At 43.0% G+C, this 8,455-nt stretch overlaps 1 long non-coding RNA gene across 3 annotated transcripts in view; it reads right to left on the bottom strand.

Annotated features, from left to right (window-relative positions):
• LOC310846879 overlaps positions 1 to 8,455 on the bottom strand; it is a 278,101-nt gene that overhangs the window by 240,727 nt on the left and 28,919 nt on the right. The window lies entirely within an intron of this gene.

The raw sequence follows: 8,455 nt of genomic DNA, 5'->3' as shown, positions 1-8,455 counted from the left end.
CTGTATCTGTTTTTAATTACTCATTTACCATGCAATTCAGACCAGTGCATCATTCTGTTCTATAGGAGCTGAGCCCCTGGTTCCTTCAAGTTTATTTCATGCTGAGCATCAAGGGCTATGCTTTGTTACTCTTGCTATGAAGACAGGGCTCCCAGTACATTTCTGAGCACAATTCAAAGTGTTGCTGCTGACCTTTAAAGCCCTAAACAGCCGCGGCCCAGTATACCTGAAGGAGTGTCTCCACCCTCCATTGTTCAGCCCAGACACTGAGGTCCAGCTCCGAGAGCCTTCTGGTGGTTCCCTCACTGCCAGAAGCAAAGTTATGGGGAACCAGGCAGAGGGCCTTCTTGGTAGTGGCTCCCACCCTGTGGAACACCCTCCCATCAGATGTCAAAGAAATAAACAACTACCAGAGTTTTAGAAGACATCTGAAGGCAGCCCTGTTTAGGGAAGTTTTTTTTTTTAAAAAAAAAAAGTCTGATGTTTTAATCTATTTTTAATCTCCTGTTGGAAGTTGTCCAGAGTGGCTGGGGAAACCCAGCCAGATGGGCAGAGTATAAGTAATAAATTATTATTATATTATTATTATAGTGCTTGATAGATGGGTTTTATTTATTTGATGTGTTGCATCACACTTTATGTTGCTGCAAATCTTTTTTTTAAGATTTTTATTAAAGTTTCAAAAATTATATAAAAACAAAACAAAACAATAATACAAACAGACAAAAATAAAAAAACAAGTATAATTTCAATCCCTTTTTTTCTTATAACTTACTTCCCCGACTTCCTCATACCTCCCCTCTCTGTATTCCATTTTCTAATTTATTAATTCAGCAAATTCTTTCCCATAATTTTCATTTAATTTTTGGCCTTTCTTTTCTTTTTACTTATCCATTACAGCTGGAAATCACGTAATTTCTAAACCAACGTCATTCTAACATTCATTAATTTTGCAATATTTCTTAAGATAATTCTTAAATTTCTTCCAATCTTCTTCCGCTGTCTTTCTTCCCTGGTCTCGGATTCTGCCAGTCATTTCTGCCAGTCCCATATAGTCTGTCACCTTCATCTGCCGTTCTTCCAAGGTGGGTAGATCTTGTGTCTTCCAATACTTTGCGATGAGTATTCTTGCTGCTGTTGTAGCATACATAAAGAATGTTCTATCCTTCTTTGGCACCAATTGGCCGACAATACCCAAGAGAAAGGTCTCTGGTTTCTTCAGAAAGGTATATTTAAATACCTTTTTCAGTTCATTATATATCATTTCCCAGAACACCTTAATCTTTGGGCACGTCCACCAAAGGTGAAAGAAAGTACCTTTATTTTCTTTACATTTCCAACATTTATTATCAGGCAAGTGGTAAATTTTTGCAAGCTTGACTGGGGTCATGTACCACCTATAAATCATTTTCATAATATTCTCTCTTAGGGCATTACATGCCGTAAATTTCATTCCGGTGGTCCACAACTTTTCCCAGTCAGCAAACTTAATTGTCAGGGACGCAGCGGGAGCGCAGGGAGGGGAGGCGATGGAGAGCGAGGGGGAGCAATCCGAGGGCAGCGCAGGAGAAGATGACAGTAGCCCGAGAGATTCCATGAGCCTCTCCAGCGAATCGGAAGATTCACAGAAGGGGGCGCCGGTGGCCAGGGCAAGGGGGGCCCCAAGGGGGACACCCCAGAAGCAAGGGGCCAGCGGGGACTCCCAGAGCAGCAGTTGGAAATCAGGACCAGCTTCCCCACCAGAGCGTAGTGGGGGGGAGGAGTCCCAGGTATCGGGGCCAGTGGATTCACCACCAGCGAGAGAAGATGAGCCAGGATTGACCACGCCTCCATCAGAGAGCGGGGGAACGGTCAAGAGGAAGGTTGCCGGTTGGGCGCGCGCGCCAAGTTCAAACGTACAGGCGAGCGGCACAGCAGGTAGCCCGGATAGGGAGCCAGGTCCTAAAGCCCGCCGGAAGGAGGGGCAAGAATCAGGGGGGTCAGCGTCAGAAGAGTCCAGAAAGGATGAAACCCCAGCAGGCAGGAGGGCCCAGAGGAGGAAGGAGCTAAGGAAGAGGTAGAGCAAGGCTAGAGTCTTAAACTGGTGTGGAAGGGGAGGAGATTCAGACGGAGCTTCGCTGGTCTAGGGTTTAAGACGTAGAGCTGCACGCTGTGGCTTTGAAATGGAAACTGAACGTCAATAAAGTCTTTTGTATATAACAACAGCCGGGCGTTGGTCCTCTGTGAGCTGGGACATAGGGGCGGCTCTGACAATAATGTTATGACCAATGTCTTGTGCCCACTTAATCATGACTGATTTCACCGTTTCATCCTGCGTATTCCATTTCAACAGCAAGTTATACATTTTTGACAATTTTTTTGTATTGGATTCTAACAATTCTGTTTCCAATTTTGATTTTTCCACCTGGAAGCCAATTTTCCTGTCCATCTTATAAACCTCCATTATTTGATAATAATGAAGCCAGTCTCGCACTTTATCTTTTAATTTCTCAAAACTCTGCAATTTCAGTTTGTCCCCTTCTTGTTCCAAAATTTCCCAATATTTCGGCCATTTGGACTCCATATTAAGCTTTTTCACAGCCTTCGCCTCCATTGGCGACAACCACCTTGGGGTTTTATTTTCCAGCAAATCTTTGTATCTAATCCAGACATTATACAATGCTTTCCTGACAATATGATATGTTGCTGCAAATCAAGGTAGCAAATGGTATAATTGATCTGATATCCCAGTCTTCAAGGGCAAGACCAGAATGAATTATCCATGTTTCTTTATCTTTTTATAATAGGTATGTGAGGGAGGAAGAAAAAAAGGGGGGCTTAAACAGCCTGTTCCCTCTCTTCAACTCCCCCCTCCATTTTCCCTTCAGCCATCCTCTGAAAAGAGATGTGGGGATCAAATTTCATTTCATGCATTCAAATGCAGATCTGGGTAGAAGTTTCTATTTTTTAAAAAAATATATTTTTATTACCGTATTTTTCGCTCTATAACACGCACCTGACCATAACACGCACATCGTTTTTAGAGGAGGAAAACAAGGGAAAAAACATTCTGAATGAAACAGTGGATGTATCATTTTTGTGCTTCATGCTGTGGCCACAGACATGTAATCTGATGGTGAATTTGGGCTGACCCAATGCAAAAATCCTGAGAATCCCTGTGCATCCATGGTTTGTAACCACGTTTTTGCACCATTGCAGCCCCAGGCAACAGTGGGTGCGTGATTTTGGGGGGGCAGGCTGTAGCCATGGACATGCTATGTGCTCTGATGGTGAATTTGGGCTGACCCAATGCAAAGATCCTGAGAATTCCTGTGGATCCATGCTTTTTAACCACATTTTTGCACCATTGCAGCCCCAGGCAACAGTGGGTGCGTGATTTTGGGGGGGCAGGCTGTAGCCATGGACATGCTATGTGATCTGATGGTGAATTTGGGGTGACCCAATGCCAAAATCCTGAGAATTCCTGTGGATCCATGCTTTTTAACCACATTTTTGCACCATTGCAGCCCCAGACAACAGTGGGTGCGTGATTTTTGGGGGGCAGGCTGTAGCCATGGACATGCTATGTGATCTGATGGTGAATTTGGGGTGACCCAATGCCAAAATCCTGAGAATTCCTGTGGATCCATGCTTTTTAACCACATTTTTGCACCATTGCAGCCCCAGACAACAGTGGGTGCGTGATTTTTGGGGGGCAGGCTGTAGCCATGGACATGCTATGTGCTCTGATGGTGAATTTGGGCTGACCCAATGCAAAGATCCTGAGGACCCATGGTTTGTAACCACGTTTTTGCACCATTGCAGCCCCAGGCAACAGTGGGTATGTGATTTGGGGGGGGCAGGCTGTAGCCATGGACATGCTATGTGATCTGATGGTGAATTTGGGGTGACCCAATGCCAAAATCCTGAGAATTCCTGTGGATCCATGCTTTTTAACCACATTTTTGCACCATTGCAGCCCCAGGCAACAGTGGGTGCGTGATTTTGGGGGGGCAGGCTGTAGCCATGGACATGCTATGTGATCTGATGGTGAATTTGGGGTGACCCAATGCCAAAATCCTGAGAATCCCTGTGGATCCATGCTTTTTAACCACATTTTTGCACCATTGCAGCCCCAGGCAACAGTGGGTGCGTTAGTTTGGGGGGGCAGGCTGTAGCCATGGACATGCTATGCGATCTGATGGTGAATTTGGGGTGACCCAATGCAAAGATCCTGAGAATCCCTGTGGATCCATGCTTTGTAACCACATTTTTGCACCATTGCAGCCCCAGGCAACAGTGGGTGCGTGATTTTTTTGGTGCAGGCTGTAGCCATGGACATGCTATGTGATCTGATGGTGAATTTGGGGTGACCCAATGCAAAGATCCTGAGGATCCATGCTTTGTAACCACATTTTAAGTGGGGAGCGAAGGAAAAACAAAGAAGGGACATTAGAGGGGTGTGCAGAGAAGCAGCTGGCTAAGAATGCAGGAGAGGGATTTAACGGGAGGGAGGAAAGAAAGGCAAAAGTTTTCCCCCACCCAAGCCAGCCATCTCTCTCTCTCTCTCTCTCTCTCTCTCTCTCTCCCCCCTCTCCCTCCCCCCTCTCTCTCTCCCTCCCCCTCTCTCTCTCCCTTCCCCCCTCTCTCTCCCTCTCCCCCAGCAGCACCGGAGCTTGCCTGGAGGGGAGGGGCTTTCCCTGCTCTTTGTTCCATTTCAGCAAACACAGCAACGAAACAGAGGAGGGTGGGCAGTAAGACCCTGAGGCAGAATGCAGGAAAGCAGCCGCTTTCTCTTTCGCTTCTCCGTGCAGCGTTTTTGCATGATTTTTCGGCTCCAGGGACCACACATTCGCTCTATAACACGCACAGACATTTCCCCTTCCTTTTTAGAAGAAAAAATCTGCGTGTTATAGAAGGAAAAATACGGTAATTTTCCAACACAAATTAGAAACAAAACAACACACACACGTAAACAAACAAGAACATATAAACATGTATAATTTCAAAAACTCTTTTTCCTAAACCTTATTTCTCGGACTTCCCCTTACCTCCCCTTTTCTGCATCCCTGTTTTAAATTTCTTCAGCAACTCTTCACACCAATTAATTAGTCACTTATTTTCTTTTTACGCTTCTTCTCATACATAATCAATTACAGCTGTAATTCTATATTTTCCTTTCCTTTGACATTTCAGCACTCATCAATTTTACAACAATTTTTGAGATAAACTTTAAATTTCTTCCAGTCTTCTTCCACCGTCTCTTTTTCTTGGTCACGGATTCTGCCGGTCATCTCCGCCAGTCCCATATAATCAATCACCTTTGTCTGCCATTCTTCCAGTGTGGGTAGTTCTTGTGTCTTCCAATACTTTGCTAAAAGGATCCTTGCTGCTGTGGTGGCATACATAAAAAACGTCCTATCCTTCTTTAACACCAATTGGCCGACCATGCCCAAGAGAAATGCCTCTGGTTTCTTATGAAAAGTACATTTAAGTACTTTCTTAATTTCATTATAGATCATTTCCCAGAAGGCCTTAATCTTCGGGCAGGTCCACCAAAGGTGATAAAAGGTTCCTTCAGTCTCATTACATTTCCAGCATTTATTATTGGGCAAATGATAGATTTTTGCGAGTTTGGTTGGGGTCATGTACCACCTGTAGATCATTTTCATAATATTTTCTCTTAAGGCATTACATGCCGTAAATTTTATACCGGTGGTCCATAACTGTTCCCAATCCGCAAACATAATGTCATGACCAATATCTTGTGCCCACTTAATCATAGCTGATTTGACGGTCTCATCTAGTGTGTTCCATTTCAGCAGCAAGTTGTACATTCTTGATAAGTTCTTAGTATTGGGTTCTAACAGCTCTGTTTCTAGTTTGGATCTCTCCATCTGGAAGCCAATTTTCTAGAGGACAATTGCCATTCTCCGATAGAAGTAAACTCCCATCAATACACTGACATTAGCATTACAGGTTGGACATGGGTTGTTGGGAATCCTCTGCTGTCAATGTAAAGCTGAGTTCCCACCCTTAGATTGATATACTTTTGACTTCCTTAGCTTACTAGAATAATGCAAAAGTAAATACTTCCATCAGTGACTGATAAGTAACTTTAGAATCACTTTCTGGGCGGGGGGTGGGGGGGCAGAATAGTGTAGTTAGTCCAGTTTTTGTACATACTGAGGTACTATATTACAAAGGGCTTAGTACAAAGGTCAAAGTGTGTGGGTTTTCTTCCACTTAGAATTCTCCATTTTTGCCCATCTGTAACATTGCCAGACACCTCCTTTCAAAGCTAAAACCTGATATTCTCCTCCCCACCCAGCCGGGAAACAAATTCTTGGCAGCTAAAGGAGCCTAGTTTGGGGCACTTGTGAATAAAAGAATGAGGGTACAAGCAGCCAATTCTTAGTTTTGCACCTGAGGAGCTAAACATTCACATTCCAGAGATGTTGCTGTGTTAAAAGTGTTGAAGCAAAACTAACAAACGGTACCGCTGGCACCTTAAAGACAAACATCTGAAAAGATCTCACCAGGCATTCTTAAAGCAACAATATCCACCCAATGAAGTGAAAAAGAAACATATCAATGAGGCAAAACAGGTACTCAGGACAAATCACCTAGAACCAGAAGTGCCATAACCGTATTTCCATGTTTCACCATCTCCTTTTCCCTATATTTAGATCATCTGTCTCCTCTCACACATAACCAACTCCATCTTTAAAGGTAGAAAGTAATTGGTATGAATTGGCCGGATTGAGGTTTGATGAGGCCTAAGCTACTGAAGGTAATGGGGCCCTTTATATGTCCAGCTGTCCTTTGTCAACAACAAATTGTCACACACTTTTGTGCATCTTCCATCCCAATGTGTTTTATTCTCTCAGAATTGCGAGTTCTGGTCTGGTTTATTTGTCTTAGTATGTGTATGCTCAATTGCACCCACCTGGAGAGGGTGACTGGAGATAGCAGAGGACTTCAAGATGACAATGTGCATTGGCCTGTTTGTCTTGCGCTAAAACAGATTAGTAAATCACCTTTAACAGAACAGACAGTAATGAAAGAAAATACAGTGGTATTTCAGGTTCAGGTTACATACGCTTCAGGTTACATACGCTTCAGGTTACATACGCTTCAGGTTACAGACTCCGCTAACCCAGAAATAGTGCTTCAGGTTAAGAACTTTGCTTTAGGATGAGAACAGAAATCGGGCTCTGGCGGCGCGACAGCAGCAAGAGGCCCCATTAGCTAAAGTGGTGCTTCAGGTTAAGAACAGTTTCAGGTCAAGTACGGACTCCGGAACGAATTAAATACTTAACCTGAGGTACCACTGTAAGTGCAGGGCTTCTGTCCAATTGCAGTATTTTAAAAACAAAGCAAGTGGAACACCAACAGTGACACATCGTGAAATGTGACATAGACTCTGCCTGCTTCACAGCAGGCAGTTGTGATGTGAAGCAGGGGAGAAAATCTGAATGTCCCCATGAAGACTAACTCAGGGAAATGATACTACATGCATGGGGAGCACCAAGAAGATCAATGTACACTCACGTCCATCTCCAGCATGAAAACTGCAGCTTTTCCTTTGATTTAAATTGCATAGACCAGAAGGTACTGGGGGAGGACATATGCTTAATTTTAGAATACACACATATGTACAACCCAGCTAAGTCAGATGGTATTAAATTATTTCCTGGTGGATCAGATTGGCTCTGTTAACAACAGGAAACGCTATAACAATGTTAGAAAGTGTGACATTTGGATTACTAAGACTAAGTACAATGACACAAAGAGAGCGACTGTGTGTGTTTTTAAATGCCCAAAAGGCATTTGACAGGACGAGATGGTCTTTTCTGCTGGATGTATTCAAATATATGATGCTGGGACTAAACTGATTCAATGAATTTATCTCATTTACAACATTCCAAAAGCAAAGATTCTAATAAATAGTAGTCAGAAAACGTCATACCTTTAGAAAACAAACACAACTGTATATAACAAAAAGTAAGATTATATGTATTGGGAAAATTTTGGGAAACTACACACAGGGTGAGTAATATAGAAATAAAAGAAAATGGGAATATGAGGGAAGTCCAGGGGAGGAGTGGGGAAAATATGGAAAACTGTTAGAGAAATATTGTTAGAGGATGTATACATGGAAAAACCAACAATTTTTTTTTAAAAAAAGAAAGAAAGAAGAAAGAAGAAAGAAAGAAAGAAAGAAAGAAAGAAAGAAAGAAAGAAAGAGAGAGAAACATAACTCCAAAATTAATTGGGATTGCACAGCTGGTCACATGGTGCTTCAATCTTTATTTCAGGAAGGTTGGGGTTCCTATGGTTTTAAATGCAAGCTGGACTGGAGAAAAATTGGATTGGGTTTCTCTGTGAACAGTAATAGGCCAGATTCAAAATGATGCTGGAAGTGCTTATATGCACCTCTGTCATCTTCAATTATTTTTTCCTCTTTAAATAG

Source organism: Podarcis gaigeae (assembly GCF_964106915.1).
Source record: "Podarcis gaigeae genome assembly, chromosome: 6".
Taxonomy (NCBI): Eukaryota; Metazoa; Chordata; class Lepidosauria; order Squamata; family Lacertidae; genus Podarcis; species Podarcis gaigeae.
This window is presented reverse-complemented; position numbering and strand designations above follow the sequence as displayed.